The sequence below is a fragment of the Mobula hypostoma genome, chromosome 8 (assembly GCF_963921235.1).
Source record: "Mobula hypostoma chromosome 8, sMobHyp1.1, whole genome shotgun sequence".
NCBI classification, from domain to species: domain Eukaryota; kingdom Metazoa; phylum Chordata; class Chondrichthyes; order Myliobatiformes; family Myliobatidae; genus Mobula; species Mobula hypostoma.
The window spans coordinates 133,238,334-133,257,709 of record NC_086104.1 but is presented as its reverse complement, the minus strand read 5'-3'; the positions used below and the strand labels follow the sequence as shown (position 1 = coordinate 133,257,709).

The 19,376-nt window shown below is 44.5% G+C and overlaps 2 protein-coding genes across 4 annotated transcripts in view; one reads left to right on the top strand and one right to left on the bottom strand.

Moving 5' to 3' along the window:
• Positions 1-19,376, top strand: part of LOC134350976 (zinc finger matrin-type protein 4-like) — a 317,635-nt gene that overhangs the window by 127,829 nt on the left and 170,430 nt on the right. The gene's annotated exons all lie outside the window — the stretch shown is intronic.
• Positions 1-19,376, bottom strand: part of LOC134350977 (zinc finger BED domain-containing protein 5-like) — a 121,222-nt gene that overhangs the window by 11,704 nt on the left and 90,142 nt on the right. Inside the window, exon 1 of one of the 2 annotated variants that reach the window (XR_010019036.1) lies at positions 3,348-3,816. The exons of the other annotated variant lie outside the window; for it this stretch is intronic. The gene's annotated coding sequence lies outside the window, so the exon portion shown is untranslated. Of the gene's footprint in view, positions 1-3,347; positions 3,817-19,376 lie in introns of those variants that run through there. 2 annotated transcript variants of the gene reach the window in all.

The following is a 19,376-nucleotide window of genomic DNA, read 5'->3' as shown; positions in this document are numbered from 1 at the left end:
TCGATGCCATACCACCATCAGTATGTGAGGCCACACAACAGCTGCAACAGCACTATGCAGCAGTGTTTCAAGAAGGTTTAAGTTGCTGCACCAAATTGCAAGCAAAACCCCATCTCCGTCCAGATGCAAAACTAGTATTCTGTTCTAAAAGACTGGTACCATATGTAGTATTACCAATCGTGCAGTAAGGGCTAGATTGCCCACAACAAGCTAGTGTGATCAAATTTGTCAACAACTTGTGTTAACAGCTCCAGTAGTCATTAGCAAGAAAGCCAATGGTACAGTGAGGTTGTATACAGATTTCTCAATTGGTCTCAATGCCACTCTGGGAGATACACAAGTACCCATTACAGGTACTGCCAGATCTCTTCACGAAATTGAACTGTGGTTGCTACTTTGCTACGTTTTACTTGGCTAAAGCCTGCTGAGGCCTCTATTGACCATGGATGTTGCATCCTAGCTGTCTAAGTTATGCAAGCCTGGTCAGTACAATATGGAGAGCAAGCTGTTGCCCATGTAGCAAGCTCCCCCTCTCCACGCATGTGATGAACCCAAAGGAATGGCAGAGAACGGCACCATTTGGTAACCAGCAGTGTCGCAGGAGTTGCCAGTCAGCTTTGAACTCAATGTAGGACTGCCTTAGGGACTCCAGCTCTGAATTTTTCCCTCAGTGTTTACTCCCAAAGCCTTCCTATTGGTGGGTATAGCCGCAAGGCAGTGGAGGTTTGAGATCAGAGTTTTCCTCCTCCTAGAGAGAGCTGGCAACCATGGCCGACGAGCCCTGTCTGCCCGAAGCGACTGGTTTTAAGGTGCCAATAAACCACCTTGGCCGCTGCTCCTATCAGTAAAATTGGTCCCGCAGGGCTTAGTAGCTAAGCCACACCTGAAGGCCAGGGGCAGGACTTGGTTGTCAGGGCCAACCTGAGGCACGCCATTGGGAGCATTTAATTGGTAGTGGGAGCTTGTCCCATTACCACCCCAGACTATTAAAAAACTTAAGTCTATTCCAGGTAGAAATAGCAAAAGATTCACTGGGGCATCTCACCATTGCAACTCATAAAGGGTTGTTTTTCTTCCTCCATCTACCTTTTGGGGTAAAAGATGCTCCTTCACTTTTCCCACAGCTTATGGACACCATGTGGAAATGGGCCAAATAATGGCTTTTGATCAGATGAAGAATATGCTGTCATTCAACGCTCTCTTGATGCATTTCAAGCCATAGTTGCCCATTGTCGTCACGACGGATGTATCCAAATACAGGGTGGATGCGGTCATACCCCTTATCTTCCCAGATAGTTCTGAAAAAGCTGTCAGGCATGCAGATAGGTCACTGACTGCAGCAGAAAGGAACTATGGACAAATTGAGAAGGAGCCCTTGGGAATCATCTTTGCCGTGACAAAATACCAGAAGATGCTTTATGGCAGAAGCTTCACTCTCTACACTGATCGCAAGTACCTGTTTTCCATCTTTATGTCTAAGAAAGGCATCGTGGTGTATACAACTAGCCATTTACAAAAGTGAGCAATGATGCCAATGATATTGAAATCAAGTACGCATCAACCACAGGGACTTGATCAGGCAGATGCCCTCTCCAGACTTATGGATCAGCAGGTTACTGAAAAATGAAATCTTAGTCGGGACTGTGATTTCAATTGATTGCGAAGTCCATCAGGTTGTATCAGGTGGGCTGCTGAAGGTGTTCAATCACAGTCAACAAGATCAGAACAGAAGCAGCTGCAGATCCGCTCCTTCAGCCTATCTCCAGATACCTCAATGATGGGTGATCCGTCAAGGTTGAGGAAGATGTTATACTCTTCTACTGACGTTATACATCACTCTCAACTGTGGACTCCTGCATAAATGTTCGGAGAGAGAGTAGTGATTCCATGAACACTCTGACCAAAAGTACTGAAACAATTCCACTGTGGTCACCCAGGCATCAATCGAATGAAAGCCCTGGCAAGAAGCTTTGTGTACTGGCTGGGCATTGATGAAGATATCACTTCTGTATGCAGGCAGTGTACGCAGTGGCAGCAAACGATCCAAGTAGAGCCAATTCACAGCCATGGCCTCAGGCTACCTTTTAAACCATTTAACTTGCACCAGATCCAGGTTTTGAGGGGAAGTCTCCACCTGAAGCACTTTTGAGATGAAAACTGTACAGTATTGCATACACAGAATGCTGGAGGACTGCTGAAGGGTCCCGACCCGAAACATCAACTGTTTACTCTTTCCCGTAGATGCTGCCTGGCCTGCTGAGTTCCTCCAGCATTTTGTGTGCATAGCTTTGGATTTCCAGCATCTGCAGATTTTCTTACCTTTGTGTACAGTGTTGGATGCAATGCTGCCAAAGCATCCGACATCTGAGACTGCAGGTGGTCCAGTGCACAAAGGCAGCCTTGGTCAATGGGTGAAGTCATTCAAACCCAGAGCTGCAGTGTGGGTCGGACAATATCGCAATGGGCAACACTGCTAGGTACTAAGTCAGGTTGTCAAACGAATGGGGAAGTGCTCTACAAAGTTATCGTAGGAGAACGTTGCTGACATCGCCACGTGCTCCCAAAGGCACAACAAGTTTGTCGCACAGATCATCAAACACAGAATTGCACCTTCACCTCCTCCTAGAAGGGTTAAGTTTACCCTGAGCGAACCAACCACCAGTTCCAGCACACCTGCAAGCAACATCGTGACAGGAAAGTGACAGCCCGCAACCAGTAAGAAGGACTGATCACCAGTGTAAACTGGCTGTCCCAATCCAAATCAACTCTAGGCTCAATTCCTGCGGATAATCGTCTTCAAGAGGGGGGGTGATACGGCAGACCGAAATAACCAATGCTTATTGGTCAACTGACAACCAATCCTAGGATGGTTTTCACTGATTGGTCGTGTTTCTATTGACGTCTCAAATGTTCTTGAATAAACAATTTAAGTAGCTATATTTTGGGATGTTCTGCTGAGCTTTGAGATTTTTGTAGTTGTGTGGTTTTACAGGATAAAGGTTTATTCCGAGTCCTGGCTTTGTTCTTTCTCCTGGTTTCGGGTCGCATCAGTAGTTATAGGTGAGCAAACACAACATATAGGACAAGCATCTATTATAATATTAAATTCAAAGGTCTGACATATGTGTACAAGTTTGTTCCTACAAGCAGAAGAACTAGTTTCCACCCTCTCTCCATTTTGTTCTTTCTATCAGCCTTAAAGACATTCATTACAATACTTGGAGGTATGGTTAACATATCAAATGTTTTATTTTGTATCTTTGGACTCAACAGGAAAAATTCACTTCCATACATCTGTAAAGATGGAACCCATTTGTTACCCTGTAATCTGTAAAGAATATACTGACCTTCTTGCCTTCTGCTTTAAGTGATGAGCTCTCTGATCCTGCGTCAACCAGGGTTCAGAGATCCCCTGCCCACTCATTGATTTTGCTGGGAATCCATGGGCAAAGCACAGGCAGCAAATGGCTGATGGACCTTGTCCAGTGACCAGAAGAAGGTCATTTCTATACTACCCAAGTTACTGACAAATCCCAGCAAATTCCAGGAATGAGGACTCCTGCATCTTTCCAACTCAGGCTTTTAAATCAGATTTGTAGATTGGTGATCTATTTTAAACATCGGTTTGAAATTTAATTTCTAGCAGAATTTACCACCAACTGCCTTTGCCTGCACCACTCTGCTTCTTCTGTGGGAATGCAGCTTCTCGCTCAGTCTGAGTGGGAGCAAGAACTCGCCCTGTAGCACAAGCCCGTAAGTCCCTTCCCTTTGTGAGTTGGTCTGGTACCTAATTGAGATTGAAATTTTAGCCGGTAATTTGCCACGAGTGTAAGTGTCATTTTCAAATAGGTCTTGGCGTGCAGCCAGCTGGACGCAGCTGTGTGAAACATCAGAGTGTACCTCCAGCCAGGAGCTTGGCTGTCAGCAGCACGCTTCTGAAGCAATGGGTCGGAAAACAAGGCGAGCCAAGCAACTATGTGACTTCCGAAAAGGAAAGGCCTTGCCACCCCATCATCTCCAGCAGCATTTGGTACAGATTTAGGCAGAGTAATAGTTCAGCCTGGACCAGATGAGCCAAAGGATCTGTTCTTGTGCTGTAGTACTATATGACCGGAAGACTCTATCCTTAATAGTTAAAGTCAGAGTTGAGTTATTGTTATATGCACGTTTGCATGTATGCCCAGGTACAATGAAAAACTTTCTTACAGCGACATCACATACACAACATTCAGAAGAAAAACACTGACTAAACATAGCTTACACAAAAGTATAAAAGAAAGAACAGAATTAAAATTTAAAAAGAAGAGTTAATGTCATGCAAAGGACCCATGGTGTTGCTATACCAAGGTATCGATTAGGGTTATGCAGGGTGGTCGAAGAACCAAATGGTTGAAGGGAAGTTGCTGTTCTTGATCTTCAGGCTTCTGTACCTCCAACCCTATGGTACCTGTGAGAAGGCGATAAGGACAGGATGCTGGGGATATCTGATGCTTGGTGGCTATTTGATGGCGCACGCAGCACAGTTCCTAGGCTTTCAAGTTGTTGAGCTCGTCTGTGAATGGAAATGGATCTGGTGCATTTTGCAGTCAGGGGTTAGCACCATCGACGTAAGGATGTTTGCTTCCTGTTCCTGGATCTTGGAAAGGATGGGAGCTCAGTGCTGAGGGCATGAAGACCTCATGGATTGTCATGGTAGCAGAGCCAGTGCACTGCTGTCGAACAGCGGCAGAGACCCAAGTTCAACCCTATCCTCGGGTGCACTCCATGCGGAATGTACACATTCTCCCTCCTCTTTCCTCCCACGTCCCAAAACATTCAGGTTGGTCATTTATTTGTCTGACGTAATTGCCAAATGTAGTTGATGTAGGTATGTGGTAGAATCTTGGGGGCGTTATTGGAAGGTGGGGAGAATTAGAAAATGGAATTAATTGTGCAGGCTGGTGATCAATGTGGACGGAGTGGGCCTGTTTCTGCACTGCACCACTCCTCGTGTTCTCCATCCTGTTAAAACTCCAGTGGGCCCAGCAACAAGGCCACAATCCTTCAGCAGTGCTGAGTTAGCACTACACCGGGCACCAACCCCAGGAGGCTGACACCTGATCCAATTACCTCAGCCCCTAACCAGATATACAGCTGATATTGGTCCTCTCCATCCAAGGCCACCTTGCCAATTCTTTCCCATTTGTCTGTGCTTTATGAGGCCGAGTTGCTAGCTCGACGCTCAGCTCAGCGTGGATGGAAAGCGTGCAAGGCCAGGTTCGAACCTGGTGTCACTCACCTCGAAGTCCAGTGCAGATACCACTACACCACCGGTTGCCTATAGAGGTGCAGTGGATGACAATATTAATCACTCATTCAGTGAGGACAAGACGCAAAGTCTGCCAAAAATATGTACAAAATATCCAATTGATAAAACACGTTTGCGTAAAATTTGTCGTAGCTGAGGTTGTTTATACTTATCCGCAGTTACGCAGTGGTTGTCCAAATCTCGGTTTAGTGCCTTTTATTACTGAAGCTCCTAATTTAATTTTTTTTTAATAAAAGTAAGCACAGCGTACTGTATTCTCCTCAGTGCTGTGGTCAGTATAAGTATGCAAGCTCATCCAAAAGTGTTTTGTTTCTTCCTTTTGAAAGCCTTTGTGTACATTTATGTCAGGCTTATTAATTTGCTTGAAAAATTCAGATGTTGAACAATTGTGAGGGGCATAGCTAAAGTGAATGGTTACAATCTTCAATGGTTCAATTTAATATCAGAGAAATGTATACAGTATACAACCCGAAATCCTTACTCTTCACAGACATCCACCAAACAGAGGTAAAAATCCCAAAGAATGAATGACAGAAAAATGTTAGAACCCCAAAGCCCGCCCCCTCGAACAGACAGCAGCAAAAACATCAACCATCCCCCCCAACTTACCCCTATGAAAGCATCACCCCCACCGCCCACAACCCATCGTGCAATGGCAAACCCCCGCCCCCCCCAGAGAACATGACCTAGAATCCATCAGAAATTACTTTCCATCCCACCACTTCGACATCTCAACAGGGTCTCTCTCAGTAACGAGGGAGGGAGAGATGCTCCTTCCACAGTGCAAGGGGAGCTCAGCAGCTGACCGTTTCGATGTTTCAACCTGCAGCATCGCTATTCGAGTTCCCTCGACTCGAGAATCAGCAAACTCTCTGTCATCATCGATTGAGAGAGTGGTCTTTTTCCAAGTGCTGGGGAGTTTAAATCTAGAGGGCATAGGTTTAAGGTGAGAGGGGAAAGATTTAAAAGGAAAGGTAAAGGAGAACTTTTTTACACCAAGGGTGAGGGGCTATGTGCAATGAGCTGTCGGAGGAAGACATTTAGACAAGTGTGTGGATTGGAAAGGTTTCGAGGACATGGCGAGCAAAGGTGACTAGCTGAGGAAGGTGCCTTAGTTGGCATGGACAAGTGGTGCAGTGTGATGAATCAAATACTGTTCGTAGCTACACATTTACTATGGATAGTCGTTTACCTTGTTTTACTGAATACAGGATGCATATGATCTACATTAGCTACTCCAGCAAGTTACAAACACCGGCAACAATTGCCATGAGAAGTTTTGGTACAATGGACAAGGGGATCATATGGGCCAGAGACACTGTCTGATCAACGTTCCACATAATATCCTGTGAGTCAGCGTTTAATTGCCCATCTCTTGCTGTCCTTGAGAATCAGTGGTAAATGGATTTCTTGAACTGCTGCAGACCTTTAGGTGTGGGTACACCGACATGGAATGTTAGGGAGAGAATTTCAGTATTTTGACTTAGCGACAGTAAATGAGCAGCAATGTATTTCCAAGGTAGGTTGATGTGTTAATGGCATTCCACATGGGAACTGTTCCCAGGTCAGGCAGCTATTTTTGAGAAATAACAGGGGTAACAGGTTGAACTCATGAGTTCTGATGAAAGATCATCAACCTGAAACATCACCACAAACGCTACCTGGCCTAATGGATACCTCATAAACACAAGAGATTCTGCAGATGCTGGAAATTTTGAGCAACACACACGAGACGCTGGAGGAACTCAGCAGGTAAGGCAGCATCTATGGGGGGAATAAATAGTTGAAATTTTGGGCTGAATCCTGATGGAGAGGCTTAATCTGAGACATCAACTGTTTATTCCCCTCCATCGATGTTGTGCCTGAGTTGCTGAGTTGCTGCTGGGTATTTCAAATGTTTTCAAATCTGCAGATGACACAGTAGTGTTGTGGATAGAGTAGAAGGCTGTTATAAGATACAGTGGGACATTCACAGGGTACAGAGCTGGACTGAGAAGTGACTGCTAGATTTCAATCTGGAAAAGTGTGAAGCGATACACTTTTTGGGGATTGAGTTCAAGACCCGCAAGGTAATGATGCAGCTTGGAGCGTTGTGTTTAGTTCTGGTCACCTCATTATAAGGAGGATGTGGAAGCTTTTGGGAGTATGCAGATGAGGTTACTAGGATGCTGCCTAAGACTGCGTCTTATGAGAAAAGGCTGAGCAAGCTATAGCTTCTATCTTTGGTGCATTGGAGGACTAGAGGTGTATAAAATGATAAGAGGCATAGATAGAGAGATGACCAGAAACCTTTTTTCCCAGGGCAGCAGAGGCTGATACAAGAGCAATGTTCTCTTTAAGGTATGTACACACACACACACATCTTTTGCTTCTAACACACAAAGGAATTAAAACTGCACATAATAGATTGTCGACATCTACCTCATTGGCATGTTAAGTATACTTCATGATCATACACAATCATATTTCCTTTTCCGGTTTCTGATGCAGATGGAGTTAACAACATGGAGTTTGCAATGATTTGTCTGCAAATTTTAGAACTGGCTTGTTTATACTGTTTTTATTGAAGAAATTATTGATTCACTATGTCAAATTCCAAACAGCATGAAGCACAAAAGAACTGCTAGTTCATATAAAGCAGAAAGGCTTAATGAAACAGTGGAAACTGCTACACCAAAAGCTAATAAGGTCAGGAACGTGCAGCTATGAGAAATATTTATGTACAATACAAAAACTGGTGTTACCTTCGTGTATTGTCATGATGCAAAAGTTGCTGGAGAATTTGCAAGTGGGAAGAAGTGGAGTGATATTTGGAAACTTGACTTTTTGAAAGCATCATTTCGCAAGCAAATCACATATGGTCAGTGTCCAAAAGCTTCAGCGAGAAAATCATTCATTATCCCCTGCAGGCCTGCTACATGCTTTGTGAGAGTGCAGATGAATGAGAGCGAAAATGATCAAACCCAGAGGAGATCAAAGTTCTTATTAACAGTTGTTTTATTTCTTTCAAACAATGAAGAACAAACTGGACATGGTAGATTTTTATCCTTAGAATAGCTTCAGGTTTAATTCCACTTAAAAATTCAGGGCACGCTTGTTGATATCACTGGGCAGAAAACTGTACAGCACAAGATTTTTGCATACAGTGGTCATTACAGATTAGAGGGAACATTGCACAAGAAGAAATGCAGTTAAGATGATTGGAGGAAAATACCAGGGAAATCAGAAGTAGGTTTTTTTGCACAGAGAGTGGTAAGTGCATGAACTACACAGCCAGCAATAAATTAGGGACATTAAGAAACTCTAAAATAGGCAAATATTGTAGATAAAAGAAAAAATTAGGGTAATGTGTGAGGAAAGGTTCTGTTGTATGTTTTCTATTATTTATTATCATTTTCATTTTATGGATTTATCGTATCTGAAGTTGTTTGCTTTTGTATTTTTTCAGATCAGTGGTGGGTGTTTGTGGTTTAATCTTTAAGTGAATGCATGGACTTTCTTGTTAAAAATTGCAACTGAAGGGTAACAATATTATGTATATTTCATATTCACCACTATAATACTGAAAAGCAAAAACAGTGACGGCTTGAAATCTGAAGTAAACACAGAAAATGCTTGTGATCATCAGCTAATTGGGCAGCATCTACGGAGAAAAAAGAGATAACAGTGTAGATCTTAGCACCACGTATATGGAGAGAGAAAGAGAGATTTTTGCACAACTGAGAAATGTTAGAAACTGAACATTAGATGAAAGAAGGAAGGGAAGGAATGGGAGAACGAAATGAGCGTCTGTGATTGACTGGAGACCAGGAATGTGGTTGACGCTGTTGATGATGGAACAGCTGGAGAGAGAGATGAAGGCTGGTTTGCTGCAGCCGGTTTGTTCAGAGGAGATCCAAAAATGAGGGGATGACCAGAAGAGAAAACATGGTGTAGCCACTGCCTCACAGCTCCAGGTACCCTGGTTCAGTCCTCACATCCACTGCTCTCTGTGTGGAGTTTGCATGTCCTACGTGTGACTGCTTGGGTTTCCTCTGGATACTCTGGTTTCCTCCCACATCTCAGGGACAAGTGGATTGGAAGGTTAATTGGTTGCTGTAAATTGCCCCTGAGTGTGAAAATAGGAGGTAGAATTTAGAGGGGTTGTGTTCAGTTCTAGTCACCTCATTATTGGAAGGATGTGGAAGCTATGGAGAGGGTGCAGAGGAGATTTACCAGGATGTTGCCTGGATTGGAAAACAGGTCTTATGAGGCAAGGTTAGCAGAGCTGGGACTTTTCTCTTTGGAGCGTAGAAGTATGAGAGGAGACTTGATAGAGGTCTGCAAGATTATGAGAGGCATAGATAGGGTGGATAGCCAGTACCTGTTTCCCAGGGCACGAATAGCAAACACCAGAGAGCATATATAAAAAGTTAAGGGAGGGAAGTTTATGGGAGGCATTAGGGGTAATTTTTTAACACAGAGGGTTGTAGGTGCCTGGAATGACTTGCCAGGGATGGTGGTGGAGGCTAAAACATTAGGGGTATTTAAGAGAAGAGGCGCAGTCGACGTTTCAGGCCGAGACCCTTCGTCAGGACTAACTGAAGGAAGAGTGAGTAAGGGATTTGAAAGCTGGAGGGGGAGGGGGAGATGCAAAATGATAGGAGAAGACAGGAGGGGGAGGGATAGAGCCGAGAGGTGGACAGGTGATAGGCAAAAGGGGATACGAGAGGATCATGGGACAGGAGGTCCGGGAAGAAAGACAGGGGGGGGTGACCCAGAGGATGGGCAAGAGGTATATTCAGAGGGACAGAGGGAGAAAAAGGAGAGTGAGAGAAAGAATGTGTGCATAAAAATGAGTAACAGCTGGGGTACGAGGGGGAGGTGGGGCCTAGCGGAAGTTAGAGAAGTCAATGTTCATGCCATCAGGTTGGAGGCTACCCAGACGGAATATAAGGTGTTGTTCCTCCAACCTGAGTGTGGCTTCATCTTTACAGTAGAGGAGGCCGTGGATAGACATGTCAGAATGGGAATGGGATGTGGAATTAAAATGTGTGGCCACTGGGAGATCCTGCTTTCTCTGGCGGACAGAGTGTAGATGTTCAGCAAAGCGGTCTCCCAGTCTGCGTCGGGTCTCACCAATATATAAAAGGCCACATCGGGAGCACCGGACGCAGTATATCACCCCAGTCGACTCACAGGTGAAGTGATGCCTCACCTGGAAGGACTGTTTGGGGCCCTGAATGGTGGTAAGGGAGGAAGTGTAAGGGCATGTGTAGCACTTGTTCTGCTTACACGGATAAGTGCCAGGAGGGAGATCAGTGGGGAGGGATGGGGGGGACGAATGGACAAGGGAGTTGTGTAGGGAGCGATCCCTGCGGAATGCAGAGAGAGGGGGGGAGGGAAAGATGTGCTTAGTGGTGGGATCCCGTTGGAGGTGGTCCCCTGGTCCTCACCTACCACCCCACCAGCCTCCGGGTCCAACATATTATTCTCCGTAACTTCCGCCACCTCCAACGGGATCCCACCACTAAGCACATCTTTCCCTCCCCACTGATCTCCCTCCTGGCACTTATCCGTGTAAGCGGAACAAGTGCTACACATGCCCTTACACTTCCTCCCCTACCACCATTCAGGGCCCCAAACAGTCCTTCCAGGTGAGGCATCACTTCACCTGTGAGTCGACTGGGGTGATATACTGCGTCCGGTGCTCCCGATGTGGCCTTTTATATATTGGTGAGACCCGACGCAGACTGGGAGACCGCTTTGCTGAACATCTACGCTCTGTCCGCCAGAGAAAGCAGGATCTCCCAGTGGCCACACATTTTAATTCCACATCCCATTCCCATTCTGACATGTCTATCCACGGCCTCCTCTACTGTAAAGATGAAGCCACACTCAGGTTGGAGGAACAACACCTTATATTCCGTCTGGGTAGCCTCCAACCTGATGGCATGAACATTGACTTCTCTAACTTCCGCTAGGCCCCAACTCCCCCTCGTACCCCAGCTGTTACTCATTTTTATGCACACATTCTTTCTCTCACTCTCCTTTTTCTCCCTCTGTCCCTCTGAATATACCTCTTGCCCATCCTCTGGGTCACCCCCCCCCGTCTTTCTTCCCGGACCTCCTGTCCCATGATCCTCTCGTATCCCCTTTTGCCTATCACCTGTCCAGCTCTCGGCTCTATCCCTCCCCCTCCTGTCTTCTCCTATCATTTTGCATCTCCCCCTCCCCCTCCAGCTTTCAAATCCCTTACTCACTCTTCCTTCAGTTAGTCCTGACGAAGGGTCTCGGCCTGAAACGTCGACTGCGCCTCTTCCTATAGATGCTGCTTGGCCTGCTGCGTTCACCAGCAACTTTGATGTATGTTGCTTGAATTTCCAGCATCTGCAGAATTCCTGTTGTTTAGGGGTATTTAAGAGCCTCTTGGACAGGCACATGGATGAAAGAAAAATAGAGGGTTACAAGGTAGTGTGGGTTTAGTACATTTTTTTAAGGAATATATGGGTTGGCACAACATCGAGGGCCAAAGGGCCTGTACTGTGCTGTAGTATTCTAGTGTCTAGTGGCTGTCAGAATTTATAGCGGGACATCAATAGAATGCAAAACTGGGCTAAGAAGTGGCAGATGGAGTTCAACCCAGATAAGTGTAAGGTGGTTCATTTTGGTAGGTCAAATAAGATGGCAGGATATAGTATTAATGATAAGACTCTTGGCAGTATGGAGGATCAGAGGGATCTTGGGGTCTGAGTCCATAGGATGCTCAAAGCAGCTGTGCAGGTTGACTGTGAGGTTAAGAAGGCATATGGTGTATTGATCTCCATCAACTGTGGATTGAGTTCAAGAGCCAAGAGGTAATTTTACAGCTATGTAGGACCCTGGTCAGATCCCACTTGGAGTACTGTGCTCATTTCTGGTCATCTCACCACAGGAAGGATGTGGAAACTATAGAAAGGGTTCAGAGGAAATTTACAAGGATGCTGCCTGTATTTGCAAGCATGCCTTATGAGAATAGGTTGAGTGAACTTGGCCTTTTCTTCTTTCTTCTTGGAGCGATGGAGGATGAGAGGTGACCTGAGAGAGGAGTATAAGATGACGAGAGGTATTGATCGTGTGGATAGTCAGAGGATTTTTCCCTGGGCTGAAATGGCTGCCACAAGAGGGCACAGGTTGAAGTTGCTTGGAAGTAGGTACAGAGGAGATGTCAGGGGTAAGTTTATTATGCAGAGAGTGGTGAGTGCATGGAATGGGCTGCTGGCGATGGTGTTGGAGGCGGATACAACAGGGTCTTTTAAGAAACTCCTGGATAGGTACATGGAGCTTAGAAAAATGGAGGGCTATGGGTAACCCTAGATAATTTCTAAAGTAAGTACATGTTCGACACAGTATTGTGGGCCAAAGGGCCTGTATTGTGCTGTAGGTTTTCTATGTCTCTAACGGTTACTACCCCTCAGACATCAGGCTCTTGAACAAAAGGAGATGGGTACACTCATTTAAGGTCTCTGTTATATTGTTATTTATTGTATTGCTGCTGTTATTGCTATTTATTTATATCTGCATTTGCAGTTTGTTTACAGTTAACAGTTCCTGATGTTTACAGTTTACAGTTAGTGTTCTATAGATTTGCTAAGTATGCCCACAAAAAAAGAATCTAAGGTTATATGTGGTGACGTGTACGAACTTTAAACTTGGAACTTTGAACTTTGGTGAGGCCACACTTGGAATATGTGAGCAGTTTTGAGCTCCTTATTTAAGAGATAATGTGCTGACATTCGAGAGGGTTCGGAGGAGGTTCACGAGAATGATTCCGAGAATGAAAGGCTTATCGTATGAGGAGTAATTGATGGCCCTGGGCCTGCAATCACTGGAACTTAGAAGAATGAAGAGAGGGATCTCATTGAAACCTATTAAGTGTTGAAAGGCCTAGAGAGAGTGGATGTGGAGAGGATGTCTCCCATGATGGAGGAGTCTAGACCAGAGGGTACAGCCTCAGAATAGAGGAATGTCCATTTAGAATGGAGATGGGGAGGGATTTCTTTAACCAAATGGTGGTGAATTAGTTTCCACAGGAGCTGTGGAGGCCAGGTCATTGGGTGCATTTAAGGTGGAATTTGATAGGTTCTTGATTAGTCAGGACATGAAAGGTTACAGTGAGAAGGCCGGAGAATGGAGTTGAGAGGGAAATGGATCAACCATGATGAAATGGCAAAGCAGACTCAATGGGCCAAATGGCTAAATTCTGCTCCTACGTCTTATGATCTCATGATCCTTTTTCTCAATAACAAATTCTCAGTCGCAACAAGCTCAAATTGAAATTTATTGTTATAGACACAAATACCCAGGGCAGAAATGCCATGGAAATTAGCCTTTTACAGGAACAATCACAGTACATTATAGGCATGACAAACATATGTTAACAAAAACTTAAATTAAGATAAACTTGCATGACAAAATAAACGTAATGACGCCAGTGCAGAGCTCTCCCTCTCCCTTTGATGGCTTTTGTATCTATGGGTCTGCCTATCTCTCTGTTAAATATACTCATTACCTTGGTCTCCACACCCTCTAGGATAGAGAATTCCACAACTTCAGCACCCTCTGATTGATGAAATTTCTCTTCATTTAAGTCATAAATGTCTCAGATCCTCAGACTGGCCACTGGTTCTGGACCCTCCTGTCAGGGGATCCTCCCCACATCATGAATGTCAAGCTCTATCTGAATTCTGTACTTCTCAATGAGATCTTCTCCGATTCTTCTAAGCTCCAAGAGGAAGGGTGGATCAAGTCTGCCTCATAGATAATGCTACCATCCAGATATAGTGTAACGTAGAGCAGCTCTGTGTGCTCAGGAATGAGTCTAAGAAAAATAAGTAAAAAACACAAGATTGGAACTGCAGGAGACACAGGAGGCTGCTAATACCAGACAGGGGAGAAAGGTCTTGGAAATGGACCAAGTAGAAAGTCCACTTTTCACCCCACCAGCCTACACGTCCTGCATATCATTATTCAAAGCATGATCCCACCCATATCTACATCTTCCTCTGTCTCTACTTTCCCTTCTGTTCCCATCTGCCCAGCCCACCTCCTGCATTTGACTGCATGCTCCATTTTCCTTCCCTGTCAGATCCCATCATCTGTAGCCATTTGTCGCCTCCACCTGTCACCTCCCAGCCTCCGTCAGTTCCCATCTGCCTAACATCCCCCTCACCTGGAACTACATATCACCCGCCAGCTCCTGCTCCATCCCTTCCCCTCAACTCATTATACTGGCTATCTCCCCTCTATCTTTCAGTCAGATGAAGAGCCTCGACCTGAAACATCCATTATCCATTTCTCTCCATACATGCTACCTGCCCCGTTCATTCTCTCTCTGTAACTCAGTCCCTTGAATCTTGGCAACATCCTGAAAAATCTTTTCTGCACTTTTTCCAGCTTAATTAGTCTTTCCTACAGCGGGGTGACCATCCCCTTTTCATCAGGTGGAGAAGTTGACTGTGTGAAGCTGTTGAACTCACTGCAGGCTGTAACCTATCTAACCAGAGCATGAGGTGCTGTTCCTGAGGGTTACATTGGGCTTCTTTAAGACAGTGAAAGAGGCCAAAGAGAAAGAGTTCAGAATAGGTGAATTAAAGTGATAGACCTCAGCCATAATATATCCGCAAACAACAACTATGGGTGAGCTTTGCGATACTGCAGTTTCACTTCCGTAGACGAAGTAAAGTTCATGTGGGAAGTACACTCAGTGGGCACATTACCAGGGACTACCTGTACCCAATAAAGTGCCCACAGGACGTATGTCCATGGACTTCTATTGCTGTGGCCCATCCACTTCAAGGTTTGACGTTGTGTATTCAGAGATGATCCCCTGCACACAACTGTTGTGAAGTGTGGTTATTTGATGCCACCTTCCTATCAGCATGAACCAGTCTGGCTATTCTCCTCTGAACTTTTTTGTCCGTAGAACTACAGCTCACTGGAAGTTTTTTTTTTAATTTTTTGCTCCATTCTCCACAAACTCCGGAGACTGTTGTGTGTGGAAAATCCCAGGAGATCAGCAGTTTTTGAGCTACTCAAACCACCCCATCTAGCACCAACAATCATTCCATAGTTAAAGTCACTTGGGCCACATTTCTTCCTCATTCTGATGTTTGGTCTGAACAGCAACTGAACCTCTTGACCAGGTCTGCATAGTTTTGTGTATTGAATTGCTGCCACACGATTGGCTGATTAGATATTTACGTTAACGAGCAGGTGTACCTAATAAAGTGGCCTCTGAGTGTGTGTTTATAGCACAGTTTATTGGGTTAGAAAAAACATATTTCTAAAGGCATCTGAGGGGATTATATTTTTTGGTTATTATTGGATGAAACTGAGTGCTTCAATTCCCAATTATTACCTGCTGTTTTCATTGCAGGTTCGCCACATAATTCCTTTCTAATTTTGTCTTGGATCAACAAAGCCATTCTGTAATTACAGCCAAACATGAACTGTACAGTAGTACTTTCCTCTGAGAATTCCAGCGGTGGTGGAAGGGGGATCGACGGAAAAGCAGCCAGCTTTGCTCTCTGCACACACAGCCTGCCCTGAACACACCTGGCAATGTTTATGCGTGTGATAATGGCGCAACTCTGTGCTTCTGCTGGAAACTTTCAGGTTACTTTGCACTATAGTGATTGGGCAGTAATTAATCTAATGCTGCTCCTTCACCATCGCTGGGTCTAAATTCTGGAACGGTCCATGTAAGAGGAATGTGGGCACACTTGCAAACCCCGCCCCCCCCCATGATAACTGACCACCAATCCCACCCACAAGGGCAAGTTGGAAGTAACATCCTTATCTTGTTAAGCAAAAAACTTCTCACTGAAAGAATTAAGTCCTTCAGCTCCACCTTGACAGCTCCCAGCACAACACTGGTCAGCAGATCTGTGGAGACCGAGAGTCCTCATTGATAGGATAATAAGCCACTGTAAATTGTCTTTAGTGTGTGGGTAAGTGGTGGGATCTGGGGGGAGTTCAGGAGAACGTGTGGGGAGAATAGGTTTCAGGCTGAATGGGGTTGCTCTATGAGCTGGGATAATCTTGGTGGGCCGAATGGTTGCCTTTGTTGTCAGGGAGAGTAAATTGAGTTTCTGTAGTTGACAGTTGGGAAGATGATGCATGTTGCTGGAAATTCCCCACTGTTCTGCGTGCTACATAGCAGAGTCAATGCGTGCCCTACATCAAATGCGTTGTGGAAACCAAGTCATGTAATGGTTCCATCTTTGAGACCTGCTCGTAAGCTGATTTCACCATGTCAGAATGGTCTGTTTTCTACAGTATCACATCACTCTACACACACCTGCACTAACTATTTCATTCAATAAAATGATTAGAGCACGTTTATGAAATGATTAAACAAAGGAGCTGATTATTGACTTCACGGGGAGGAAACTGGAGATCCATGAGCCAGTCGTCAACAGGGGATCAGAGGAGAAGGTGGTCAGCAACTTTAAATTCTTCGGTGTTATAATTTCCGAGGACGTGTCCTGGGCCTAGCACATTAGGGCAACTATGAAGAAAGCACAACAGCACTTCTGCTTCTAAGGAGTTTGCGAAGATTTGGGCATGATGTCTAAAACTTTGACAGACTTCTATAGATGTAGAGTGGAGAGTACATTGATCGGATGCTTTAAAGCCTGCTATGGAAACACCAATGCCCTTGAAGGAAAATCCTACAAAAAATACTGGATACAGCCCAGTCCATCACAAGCCTTTCCCCCCATGAGCACATCTACATGAAGCGTTGTCACAGGAAAGCAGCATCCATCATCAGGACCCCCAGCACCCATCACATATCATGTTGTCTTCTTGCTGCTGCATTGAGAAGAGGATCGAGAGCCTCAGGACTCACCTCACCAGGTTCAGGATCAGTTACTACCTCTCAACCATCAGGCTCTTGAACACGTGGATAACTTTACTCGACATCACTTGCCCCATCATTGAACTGTTGCCACAACCTATGGACTCACTTTCATGGATTCTTCATCTCATATTGTCAATATTTATTGCTCTTTTATTTATTTTGACTTTCTTTTTGTATTTGTACAGTTTGTTTTCTTTCGCATGCTGGTTAAATGCTCAAGTTTGTGTAGTCTTTCTTTTGATTCTGTTATGGATTTATTCAGTATGCCCACAAGAAACTGAATCTCAGGGTTGTATATGGTGACTTCAATAATAAATTTACTTTGAACTTTGAATATTCAACCCAGTACTATTTATTTCTAAAGTAGCAGAATATTTACTGTATCCAGTTATTAAAGACCAAAGCCAATCAATCTTTCTGTATAACTCAGGTCCTCAAGTCTTTGCAACATCCTTGGAGCATATCTGTGCGTGAAAGTGTACAAAACGTGATAATTTCAGCCATAGCTGAATTACGATGCAGAGAGACAGCAGCCACACTGGTCTTTGCCCCATTGCGTTCACTCAGTCCACTGCAGTGAAAGTTGTAGGCAATGCCCTTTTAAACAATCTCTACAAAACATAACTAGAAAAGAAGTGAAACAAACTTCTATAAACCAGCTCCAGACAGTGCATATAATTCAGAAATTAATTTTGCATAACTCCCTGCATATTGCTACCATCCAGCATAATAATGCAATCTTAGAATCTTGACAATATTTTCCTGACTACCCCTGAGACTAATGACTCTTAATAGAGGCGCAGTAAAGTATTCTAGCTTAATGAACATGTAGCACTGCTTCGGGTCATTTAAAACATGTGTTTTGTTTTGCTTAATAACCTTCTAGGATATTTTGTGCAGAATGAGAAAGGGGCTTAGGTAATTGTCAGCAGATTTCAGGTTTTCTTGACTTCCTAGCTGCAGCCATTGAGTCACACTGGGCAGAAACAGGTTCTTCAGCCCATTGAGTATGTGCTGATCATAAAGCACTCACGTACACTAATTCAGCATCAGGTTTAACATCACTGGCATAGAGTGTGAAATTTGTTCTACGCAAATCCTGTTTTATTTACTGAGTGATATAGCACAGAATATGCCCTTCCAGCCCTTCGAATTGCACTGCTCCGTTACCTCCAACAACCCCGAATTAACCCTAACCTAATCACAGGACAATTTACAATGATCAATTAACCTACCTGGTACGTCTTTGGACTATGGGAGGAAAGTCCCAGAAAAATACCCAGAGATTCCACATGAAGGATTACAGAGATTCCTTACAGAGGATGCCAGAAATGTTCTCCAAACTCTGATACCTCTGGGCTGTAACAGCATCGTACAAACCACTGTGCTACCGAGACACCCATTCTCCCCACGTTCCCATTAACTTTCTCCTCCCCACCCAACTCTATTATTCACATGCACACCAGGAGTAGATCACCATTGCCAGTTAACATACCAACCCACACATCTTTGAGGTTTATGGGAGGAAACTCGTGCAATCACAGGAAGAGCATGCAAACTTCACACAGACAGCAGTGGTGGTCAGAATGGGATCTGGATTGTGACCCATCTACTCTAACAGCTTTGTAATGGTGCAGTCCAAAAATATGTTGTAGTTGACAGCATTATTTACAAGGATGTTGCCAGGACTTCGGGACCTGAATTATAGGGAAAGATTAGGACATTATTCCCTGGAGCATAGGAAAATGAAGGAAGATCTTGTAGAGGTATATAAAATTATGAGGGGTGAATGCATGTGAGCTTTTCCCCCTCAGGTTGGGTGGACTAGAATGAGAAGTCATTAGTTTAGGCTAAAAGGTGAAATATTTAAGGGGAATCTGAGGGGACACTTCTTCATTCACGTGATACCAGCAGGAGTGGTAGCTGCTAGTTCAATTGCAGCAATTAAGAGAAGTTTGGACAGGTATATGGATGGGAGGGGCTTAGAGGGCTATGGTCCCGGTTCAGCCAGATGGGACTAGGCAGAAAATCAGGTGGGCATAGATTAGATGGACCAAATTGCCTGTTTCTGTACTGTAGTACTCTACGACTTTATTAAACTGCAACCTTACCCATAACTTGTCCTGAACTCCAAACTTCCACCTGTCCAACGTAATCCAACACTTCCACCTGTCTTTACCTTGA